The following is a 12,830-nucleotide window of genomic DNA, read 5'->3' on the forward strand; positions in this document are numbered from 1 at the left end:
GTTGGTTTGGTTCGATATAAAAGGTTTTCCTTATGAAAATCTTTTTGAACAGGAAAATAATTAAACCTTTCTTACATTTTCCTGGATCAAAAATAATTTTCATCATATGTAAGAAGTAAATCTTTTTGTCAGGAAAATAATTAAACTTTCTTATATTTTTCTGTATTCTTTGGATCAAAAAGAATTTTCATCATATGTAAGAAGTGATAAGTAACAACATCAGGGAAGTCTGAACTGAATTTTTTTTAAGTAGATATAAGTAGGGGTGGGCGTAGGTCAGATACCCATCCTATTCACCATTTGGCTGATCCAACCCACTCTTTGCGGGTCAGTCATTTTCTAACCTTTATCCTCCTCGCATATCAACGGGTACCCGATTATAAGGTACCCGCTAAGAGTCAATGCGTAGCCGCCCTACCCCATTTATTATTTAATTTGTTAAAAAAATGATTTATACTAATTTATTTTTATATTTTACACCTTTATCTAAGATTGAATAAAGATTTTTTCTCAAAAAAAATCTCCCACCAAGAAACAAGCATGCGAAGAGAATATAAGATAAAGGAAAAAAATTAAAAGAATTCAAAATCAATAAAAAATTGAAATAAGTAGCATATTTTTTAAAATATATGTTCTACATTAATTAAATTCTTTTCTACAAAACATAAGATTATGACCTCTACAAATAAGTCTTATAAATAAACTATAGTCTCTCATATTTGTAATGCAATTTGTCCGATGAAATTACTTATTTAGCTCTAAATTATTATTTTATAGTATGTGTATAAAAATAAAAAATATAAAAATATATATGTTGATGGGTCGGGTACTCGCAGGTTTTAAATTATATGATCCTAACCCGCCCCGCATCTTAGCAGATACTTGACCCTTTTTTGACTCGATCAAATAATACAAACCGGGTATCCTAATTTTTGGATCGGATATGGCGAATTTTCGGATTAACGGATAATTTTGCCCATCCCTAGATGTAAGTGTAAGATCCGAGTTATCTCTCTTTGACACCCAACTCATCCTTCTGAACGGAAGTTGTTTTATAACAATTAGGGGAAATTTTTTACAAGAATTTTTTTTCAATACCTTATATCTAAATTGTTATTATTTTTTTTGTTTTTTGAATTTCTTTATTTCCCCATATGGTTGTTGTTTTTCTTTTCGTTTTTTCTCCCAGTGGTTGTTTTATGTCTTTCAACATTTATATTCATATTGTTGTTCTTAAACATTTTTATTCCAAATTATTTACGTTTGGTTATGGTACTTTCCTCTTTCCTTAACTAGCATTTTTTTAATCTTTTAAGCCAAAAATTTGTCTTTTTTAAAAGGTTTTTTTATCCACATTAAATTTTTGAAACCATTTGCATTTTTGTCAATTTATCATATCCATTACTTAAGTTGAGGACTTGTCATTGACAAAGGGTGCCATAATTTGGTCAAATTTTAGAGTTTATTTTGGAGTTAAATATAGTAAGCCTTCTTACCAGTCCTTTGGTTGGGGGAATAGGGGGGATTTTAATGGGAATACTCATTAATGATAGTTTTTTTTTTTTTTTTTTTTTTTTTGTCAACACAGGGGTGTCCGGGTCAAGACCCGAAGGCGGCCCGATTAATGATAGTCACTGTTAGCGTTTGATACACTACTATAATAATCAATCTAATGATAATGCAAGATCTAAAAGTGCGTATTCCCGATTCCCGACCAAATTGGACACTTTTGCTTAACTATCACCAAAAAAAATTCCAAAATAATATCTTTTCTCTCTCTTTTCTCTGGTCTCTCCATTCTCCCATCTCCCTTCTCTCTCACATCTCATCAGTTGCCTCTCTCTTTTTGGAGAATTGGCGAGCTTTATATAACAAAATAAGAATTTACACCCTAAATGTCAATTTTCCCCTCTTATCTTCCTCTACAATTCTAAGAAGATCAAGGGGAAAATTTGACTCAAAATAACTTTATCAACCCTATTGAGATAATTAGCCATAAAGTCAGCAGTTTGATTATATTGACGATATACAAAAAATATAGTCGACTCCTTGAAATATGAGATTAAATCCTTTATATCAGAATATACAACTAGAGCCTTCCAAGGACAGTCAATTTTGCTATTTAAGATATCTGCAGCAAGCTTTGAATCAGTGCGAACCTCAACACGATCCCATCCTTTGAGTTTAGCAAACACCAATGCTTCTTTAATGGCTTCCAACTTGTGGGTTAATATTGAGTCAACGCCTACTCCAATAGCCCCAGTTGCTAAGATGTCACCATTCTCATTTCTAAGGATGAAGCCTGCACCCCCTATGTCTCCTCGAACTGATCCATCACAATTCAAGCATTTAATTCCAGGTCTGGGAGCTTCCCATTTGCACCAGAATATAGATGCCTCTCTTATTCCTCCATCTTTCTTGCAAAAGTTTCAAACCCAATCTCAAAGCCCAAAGCTCTTCTTATCAAATTCTCCAGGAAACTAGTTTACTCCTTATATTCAAAATTCAATGGCCAGGAACATGTTGAGCAAAAAATTGCTTTGAAAACTGAAGCTTTCAACTTCTCTCCATTTTTCTTTAATTACTTATGGACTTCCAAGTACACGACAGCAGCGGTAAGTCTATAGTCTTCAGAATTATCTAAGCTTGTCGATAACTTGTTTCTTTTGGGTTTAGGGTTTTGTATTTTTCTTTAGCTTTTTGTTGTTTAGATATGATTCTATTGAACTTTATTTTGCCTTGGATTTTTTATTGGAGGTTCGGTATTCTAATATCTATATCTATATAAATTTGAGAAGGGATTTTTAGCAACAAGTCTTCACAATCCTTTCCACTCTCAACTCTATCTTTCTAGTATTTTACATTTAATTTAGTTCATAAAAAACATCATGGGCACATTACACCTCCACGTTTCCCTCAAACAAGAAATTAACTCCAACTAAACACTCCCAAGTTTCCCTCAAACAAGAAGTTAATTCCAACTAACTCTCCTCACACATCTTCCCACTACAATTAAACCTCTTCCAATCCAATTCCATGATAAGATTGAGCAAGATCTCTTTCCACTTACTGTTGGTATCCTTATTAGCCCGTGCGTGTCAGATGGTGGTCATGCCACTACTGATTCCCATAAAGGTAATTCAATTTATTTTATTTAAATTTTATAGTTTATCAATAAATATAGCACATTATGCAGGACCGTTACTTTATACTATTCGAGCAAGCAAATTGTATGTCAATTACTATTTGGATTTTGCTCAATACCTACACAGTTGGTAAGTTTTACAAATACCAAAATATTAAATTATTAATAATATTTCATACCCTTACGAATATGTAATTGAAAAATTTGCAGGTTTGAGAATGATAAATGTGCTCAGAAATTAATGACGTGGTTGCGGTCATGCAGTTTTACAATGTCCCAAGCATTATTGATATCAAATACTAAGAGAATATGGATATCCGAATATGCAGTTATACCTACGGTACAATTCCTCTCAATTAATTAAGTAATGAACAAGTATCTACATGTAGTTTCGAATTAATAATTGTAATCTATACATTCTTTGGATTGTTTTAGATTAAATATTTTCGGATACTTGCTTACATTTAAAGTATCAATATAGACAATATGTTCTATGAGTTATGCAAAAATGGTGGACAACCATGTCAATCTCATTTTGCAAAAATGGTGTGTATCCATTGTAATGACGTAGTCGACACTATTGTCAGGTAATTATTTTCATATATTTTGAATCTTAGTATAATTTTTTACATCATACATCACAATTTCTTCTTAACAGATACAATGTTAACATAAAAGTTAGAGATTTCAGTGGTAACCTATACCTCGGTCTTCAAGACAGGCATGCACGATTCATGTTTCGTTGTGATGCTTCTTATCTTAGAGATTTAAAAACAAAGGTATACATTATTTATATGTATATATTTTTATACAATATTATTTACAAATTGTCTAAAACAAAAGATAATTTTGAATTATGTATGCTTTTAATTGTCAGGAAAATGGAGGTGCATTGTTTGACCAACACATTAATTCATGCAAAAATCGTGCATTCTCATTTATAGTACGAACTCCACAAAAATCAATAGAATTAATTAAACCCCCAATATTGGCGTTCGTACTCATAGTTGATTGGTGTGAAGAATGTTCACACCTCCGTAGAAGATTATCAAATCGAAGGCAAAATGTTTGTAAGTATTTCATTTATTTATCAAATTAAATATTCAATTATATTTAATTGGACCCTTATGTCGCTCAATTTATGATATAGATTTCTATTTTTTTGCAGGATTCAACCTTCATCAAAGTGATAGTTTATAAATAATGGAGATGTTTTTATCATATATTGAATTATTGTTACAAAGTTTCATTTTTTTTTAAATATACTTTCATGTGCCCGTGATTATAAAATTTTACTATTTTTAAATTCCTCTATAGATTGTAATTTTTTTTTCAAAAATTTAATCTACTGTGCATAGCACGAGTATTTATACTAGTGTGTTGAATTCTAAAATTGGGATTGTTGGGTGTGTTGGATTCTTCATAGATTATTTACAGATGGGATGCTAAGACATTGTGGAAGAAGGAAATGCGGTGAAAGAAATAAGAAAGCAAAGAAATATTAGTGGGAAAAACGAAGAAAAACCAATATAAATTCTCATTGAGGTGACAAACCAAACAAGTAAAAAGGAATGCCAAAAACCCATTATCATTGAGGGGGGCTTTTGATAGTGATTATCATTATCAGTATCATTCCCAAGTAAGAACCAAACAGGCGGTTAATCTTATAGTTTCGAGTGTTTTACCCACTAAATGAACGGTTAAACATAACTGTTGAATTGAAGGATATAAGTATCCCTAAGTTAGTAATTGTAGTCTACCCCCATTAACTATGATTGTAGTTGCTCTTTGTCTCATGAAGAATTTTATTCAATTTATCTCGTAATTTATGTTTTAAGGATAAAATTACCCTTGATATTCTACTTATTCTCTTTTTTTTTCCCTTTTTATTTCTTCAGTCACTCTCACTTAGTTTTTTTTTTTTTTGTAATTCTCCAATTTTTTATTCTCTTTCTTGCCTCTACAAAACAATATATTATTGCTAATAGTTGACTAACCACAAAGCTTAAATTTTTACATATATCTCAATAAATATTTTTTGAATTAAATTTCTTAGTTTTCTTTATTTTCTTTGCCTTAATCTTTTCCTTTATCAAATTTTTTTAAGTTTTCACCATTAATAATTAATCACAAACTCAATGTAAATTTTGTTATTAGTTGTGGTTATTTCATTGCTTGTATGACAAATCGTATAAAATCTAGAAATTGAAATACATACATACATATATATATATATAGATTTTTTTATTAATCAATTTTTAATAGTGATATGACAGCTTAGAAATGACAATACTGGATGGTAGAAAAATGAAAGAGAAAGGAAAAATTAAACAAAGAAAAGAAGATAAAGGAGCAAATGAGGAGTAAAGGAAAATAAATTTAATTATAATAATAGGAATAAAATGCCAAAATCATATATTGGCGGACAAAGTACACTTGCAATCATAGTTCATGGGAATAAACTGCAAATTAGCGTTTTTGTTAAGGTTGAAAATGAGGGAAATTTTGGAAGTTCAGACATTATTGAATAGTCAAAATTGATTTTCATTAATGAAGTGGGCAAATTACTTTATACAGGGCAAAGTGTAAGTCATCCCAAACATTAAGGGGATTTAATGCTATTAACCCTTCATTTTGATGCGGACAAATTTTAGGGAAGACAATTGTAATTAATTCTTAAGTTTTAAGCTTTTACTTATTCTACTATGAATTGTTAGAGTATCTTGAGTTTTGATTAATTTTGAGACTATAGTGAGTTTTGCTTAATATTGGAAGCTATTGAGGGAATGAACATTGGAATATTTTTATTCTAGTAGTGGGTTTTTAGGATAGTTCACTAATGATTTGTTTGGTCAATATAATATTAATGTAAAGCATAATTAGGAAAATGATAAATGAATATTAGATACTAACTCGTACTTGGCTCCCGATATAGTATCCCTTGTAAATCTTGACCATTCTAATTTATCAAATAATTAACAACAATTGATTTTAAGAAAAGAGGAGATTATAATTAATGCTATAGAAAATAATTAATCTTATATTTGGAGAGTCACGAAGTCAAACTGTCTATTAATGCATACACTGTTGTTTGAAACAATAAAAAGGTTGAATGCTACTGACAACTTGTATAATTCTAATCCAATTAAAAAATTTTATATAAAATTTGAGGTAGGAGAAGTAACGAGAAAGGGGGAGAGCTTGCAGATGGCAATGGGGCGGGAGGAGCGGGGGACAGTAGACAGGGCGGGGGCGAGGGGAATTTGTAGGCCCGCCCCAATCTCGCCTTGTTGCCATCCTTAATTGTGCCCATGCATCTGCAATCATGTCATATAAACGGCCCAAGTGCCTCATCACATTTTAAGGAATTGTAATCTCCATAATTCCAATATTAATGGTTTTTGATCACTACAATGATTATAGTTTCTATTAGCCATGAACGGGTTTAGAAGGTTGTTATGTTCCTGTGATTTGATTGATTCTGAATTCTTATCTTTTATTAATATTTCATTCGGCTTCTTTTCTTTTCACATTAACCTTTAAGCCATTTATATTAAGTACCAAAATTGATGTTTTGGTAACGGGTTGGCCATTCTTTTGTTTACATAAGATCAACCAAGATTTGATCTTCTCTATTTTCAAGTTTTTGAATGTCATCATATTGTCGATTTTTTTTTTTTGCATTTCGAATTATTAATCACCGAATTAGATGTTTAAATTTACATTATAAGACTATTTTTGAATAACAATGTATTTAAGAAAGGTTATAATAGATTATACAATAAGTTTGTATTTTATGAAAATATTTTTATGAACTACACTAAATAATTTATTATTTTTAGACAATTCCCATTCAACGAATGGGTACAAAACTAGTTAATTAATAAAGATAAAAAGGAAGATGCCCCACTTTATAACCACCCCCTATTTTTCCTCTCTTCCGCGAATAAAGTTAATCCTAGGACCTATACTATTCGTTTTGAAATCTGGTGTTGATATTTTTTTTTATTATAGCAATAGTGATAAATAAATATCATACATCATAAAACTCATTCTGTATTTTTAACTTGTATACAACTTTTGACCCTCTTTTCTCCTTTGTCTTTGCATTTCCTTCATTTGTTTACCATAACAAATTTTATACCACTAATTCTATCGTACAAACACAACCAACATACAAGTCAATTTTCTTTCATGAAACTGATTTATTCTAAAAAAAATCATTTCATATATTTAAATCAACACTTATATAATTAAGTATCAGCATATATTTCTCACAAAATATTCGGATTAAGCGGTATAGTTGTTGTTGCTCGAATACTACGAGAAACACCTACAATGAATAGTATTATTTTAAATACATATTTTAAAATCAATAAAATTGAAAATACCATACCTACAATAAGAAACCTTAATAAACCCACCATTTAATTTATAGATTGTTTGCATACAAATTATAATAACTAATATTTGTATTGTTTCAATTTTATAGATGTCCTCGAAAGGACAACAATTACCCCCATGCACAATTTTCGAAAAATGTACTCGTTCCACCTTCATAAAACCTTCCCATATAGAGAATATAATATGCCTCATTCTATAACAATATAATCAATTAATTCATGCGCAAGACACAATAATCTTATTATACCCGAAAGGTAAATCATGAAATTTACTGCTTATTGATTACTACAAATTCTTGATGATCGTGCCTTTCTTGTACAATTACATTTTGAAATAAAAGTGCATGAGTTATCAAAAAGTGCATCATATATTCTATACAACTCAAAAAATTAATCCAATGTTTGATCATCAATCACATAAACAACGCCTTGCATTCTATCATCTTGCTATTGAATACATAAATATACATATTAATCGAACAAATTATAATTAACTTATATAATTCCAAATACAGAATTAATTCTTATTGATCCATCAAAAAATACAAATTGCTGATATATTCTATCTACAATTCTCATATGCTGAATAGGGTTATTCTCAATTATAATCAACCTTGATGCCTGGCCACAGAGCTTATCATTCAACTGACTCATCATCGTATAATTTGTTATAATCTACATTCCTAAAAGAAAAAAATTTAAGTAAATCAAATAATTGCAACAAAAATCAAAACTAACAAAGAAATTAATTTTATAAGAAACCACCATCTCAAATTATTACTCCAGATATATATAAAAATAGGCTAGACTACTCTCCCGAACACAAAAGATTTCCCAACCATGTCCTTATATAATAAAGTATAAAATACACAAAACCCCCTTGTGGTTTGGTCTAAGCTTGTGAGATCTCTCTATTATTTAAAAATAACTAGAAGACCCCATTTTAGTTTGGACTTATTTGGGAAATGAACAAAAACCATGCAAACAATAGAGAGTGAACTGTACACTCTTGATACGCAAGTATGGATGACAATGTAAGATGGTAATTTGATGTTGATTTTACTTTTCTTTTTCTTTTCTTTTTTTTTTCTTTTTGTTTTCTTTTCTTCTTTTTTATTTCTAATTTTGCCCTTGTTTCAGCAAACTAGAATCCCATAAGCAAAAATATAGTTGTGCGACCATCGGCCCATTCGGCCACCACTGTGCCGGCTGCCACGGCTTACTCTCGAAACTTTATCAAATATGCATCCCGAGCTCTATTTGTGGTGCAGATTTATTTCCGGTGTCCAAGTTGGTCAAAAATGGAACAAGAAGTAGTAAAATAGGTTTAGAATCAAAATGGATCTAACCCTCTTTGTACCCTCAAATCACAACCAAATCTTGTACAATTTAGTACTAAGATGATCTTCAAGAGGCATCATATAGATATGTATCATCAAGTGGTGGTGTTAATGCCCTTTCTACAGATGATGGCTTTAAGGATTTTGCTGTTAGTAATCCTACTATTGGAGTCTCAGTGGTTCTGATTCGTTGTGTATTGAGATATGTAAGCGATTTATTGCAAAATATGTATGGTCAAAAAAACACATAATTGACTTCATTTATTTGACATGCTTTTTTTAATTTTAATTACTTTACATAAGAACTATTTACATGAAATTATAAAGTATTAGATACAAAATAATTATTTCTTCTTTTTTTTTTTTGTGATAGGCAAATCAATCCACCTTACTATGCTGGAAGTCATTCTGGGAGTCATTTTGAAAACAAAAATGGATTATGTCAGAGATTATTATTCGAGGAAAAAGCTTTAGTAAGACCTCCTATGATTTGTATACAAGTTAATATACGAATAGTATTATACTTAATTTTTTTTGGTACATTTTTAACCCTTTTTTTTTGTGAGGAGTTTTATAGCCCCTTTAGAGTACCATACCCATGAGTTTAATTTTACTGTTAGAAGTATAAAAGAGAGCTATCACCCCTTCAATGATAATTAAGCATTTAAATTACCAAAGAATGTAGCTAGGGCTATTTTTTTTTTCTACTTCATGTATTAGTTATAGCTATATGCTAGGGTGAGGGCAAAGGAACGACCCAAAAGGATCAATGGGAAGTTATCGTGTCGACAAAAGACAAATGTTAGTTATAGCTTACTTGGTCATCTCTACCTTTAGTTTTATAAACAAACTAGTTTTATACCTGTTCGTTGAACGGGAATCGTCGAAAAAAAAACTATTTAGTCAATTTTATAAAAATGTCGATATAAAATACAAATTTAATGTATAATCTATTAAAACTTGTCTTAAGTATATTACTATGTGCGCATTGTAATATAAAGTATTCTTATAATATAAATTTGAACATCTAATTCAGTGAATAATAATTCAAAAATGGAAAAAATAACATTCAACAATACCATAACATTCAAAAACTTGAAAATAAATAAAAAGTACGGTAAATAGTATCAAATAATATTCTATTCTTCATAAACTTGTTTTTGTTTTTCTTCTGTTTGAACATTCTCTTCGATTTGTCCATGCAACTCAGCATTTATTGATTTTCCATTATCACTGCATGATAGCAAAGCAGGATAACTAAATATAAAAAAAAATAAATGATTTATCGCATTCAAGGTTGTGTTCTATTATTTTTTCAGCTTCTTGATCAAATATAACAAACCAAGCACTATTGGTTGCATCACTTGCCAAGACTTTTAACATATACCTGTATAAATACACATATTGTGACGGCCCCACCTCCCCCTAAGGCGAACCAAAGAGTTCGGCGAACCGCCTGCCCAACTCTCGCCGGGACTCAGTCGTTCACTACAGTCCTCAATTGAATCACAATATATATCTCAAATATATATCAAATGTTCCACAAATTCACATACACTACAAACTAAAACCTCAGGAGATACAAGAAATATTAATCTTCCGAATAAGACAAAGGTCCTCAGTTCTCACATAAGTACAAGTACAAGCGCAATCTCAAATATTACACAAGATAAAACTAGAACTCCAACTGTACAGTAGATCATCCATCCATTCACACGGAGAACTTTAATACAAATGCTTCCTTCACCTCAAGCCCTGTGGAGGGGAATAAAATAGTTTTGGGGTGAGCTAGAAGCTAAGCAAGTAACCAGTAAAATCAGTAATCAAATCAGTTTCTCAATAGTTCATTTCAATGATATCATGATTCAGTAATCAAATGTACATTTATTACTCTCGTGAGCCAGTGAAATCATTGTACTTAAACATCCAACGCTCAAATAGATCCGTTAACAGTAAAATAGTGATAGGGAGCCTTTGGTGCTCCAGATGAACAGTAAACAGTGGTGGAGACGTTGGTTCTAAACACAAGACTTCCCAAGAACTCATTGAAGCCAAATCATATCATGAACTCACATGCAAGCACACATGATATGCAATCGAGTAAATAATGCAAGAAACAGTTCATAAGTAGCTTTGGAAACAGTTTGGGGTCACTCACCAACCACGGCTCAGGAACCTCTTCTATTATAGACAATTTTGTGGATCGAACTTAAGCCCTTCAGTTCAAATTCAAAGCAACCAAACACTCTCAAAGATCGGACAGCATTTCCCCTTAAATTCTTCATTTCCATCCTACAATCAAATACCCAATCTTACGAGAATCAATCACAATCACACATTCGGTTTATAAACAATAAAACACGTCCAATTAGGCCACAATACCCTTCAATCAAAGCCAATTAGAAACTCAAAAGCCAACCATTAGAAAACCCCCAAATTAAACCCTAGAAAGCGAAATTTCCGCACAAACCAGAAATTTTTCGCAAACGATCGCAATTAACGCACAAAAGCTCCATTTAACACCATTTAGAGCTATCAATCCAAGACCAATTCATGATTATAATATAAAATCAGAAAAATACCCAATAAATCAGAAATTGGACCAACTTGATTTAAAACCATGAAATCATCCACAATATAGCATATTTAACCACTATAAACCGCTAATATACCATTATTAAAATAAAAGGGAACTTTCTTAACAACTCACCTCAAATTCAAGAAAGCTAACACCTTAAAGCTTCCCCTTCCAAAACAACTCCATCAACCTCTTCAAACTTCCATAGTGAGCCCTTGTATGGAGTATTTTCCAAAATCATTGGTGAAATCTCAAGATTTTGGCAAAGATTGAAACTAGGAAAATTGAGAGTTTTTCTCTCTATGATGCACGGACAGGCCAAGTGAAGAAATGAAAATATTTTGGGCCAAAAACAATATAAGAAGGAAGAAAATCAGCTGGTCAAAATTGATGACCGACATGCCACGTCACAATCCAGTCAGAATCTGGCCGGATTCAAGGCAGTGGCAAAAATCATTTTTTTCAAAACTCCAAGGCAATCCGGCCAGGTATCCGGCCAGGCCAAAAACAAAGCTGACCAGACTTTTTTTTTCTTTTTTTTTCTTTTCTTCTTCCAGGCGTCACACATATTCTAAAAGTTATGTTTATGTAGATATTGTAGCAATTAAAATGATAAAAAGGTAAACACCTACGACATACCTCAATTTAGGATACTCCATATTTTGATTGCAATCATTACACAATTTAGGATACTCCATATTTTTCTTACAATACAGGGCCTTGAATGTCGACTACTGACAACATTTGAGAATACTCCTTGGATGTTGACTACTGACAGCATTGATAGTGGTAGCTAATATTCTGAATGTAGATAGAATTTGCTTCTAAACTTCTTGATTATGGGAGCAAGGAATTGATATATTCTGCAAAGCACTTTCATGGTGCTATTTATGAAGCATAGACTATAAGTGTATACAGCCAATAGTTGTCAGAAGTTCATGTTGTTTAAGTGATCAGGTTCTTGACCTCTCTTCTATTTAAACTATGTTGGTAAGACATAAAGCTGGATACTTTTTAAAAAATCCTTGTGAAACCATTCTCAAGTGGATTAATTAAGTAAACGGCCAGAGTCTTGTAATTAATTAATGAATTTGTAGATATTTCTAATAGAGATATTTAAGTCTCTTGTATTTATATCGCATTACTTTTCGGTGCCTTTTGTTTTTGGTTGTTTTTCCTAAAAAAAAATTAACAAGCATCTTAGCATATGATCACAAAAATCAATTAACAAACATGTTAGCAAGAATCTTACAAAAATAACGATGAAAATACTTGTTTAAATCCTATATCTTCATACAAAACAAACAGAAAATAAAACGAAAAAAATAAAATTCAAGATATGTTATTAAACTCTTATAATTGAA

The sequence above is a fragment of the Coffea arabica genome, chromosome 3e (genome assembly GCF_036785885.1).
Source record: "Coffea arabica cultivar ET-39 chromosome 3e, Coffea Arabica ET-39 HiFi, whole genome shotgun sequence".
Lineage (NCBI taxonomy): Eukaryota > Viridiplantae > Streptophyta > Magnoliopsida > Gentianales > Rubiaceae > Coffea > Coffea arabica.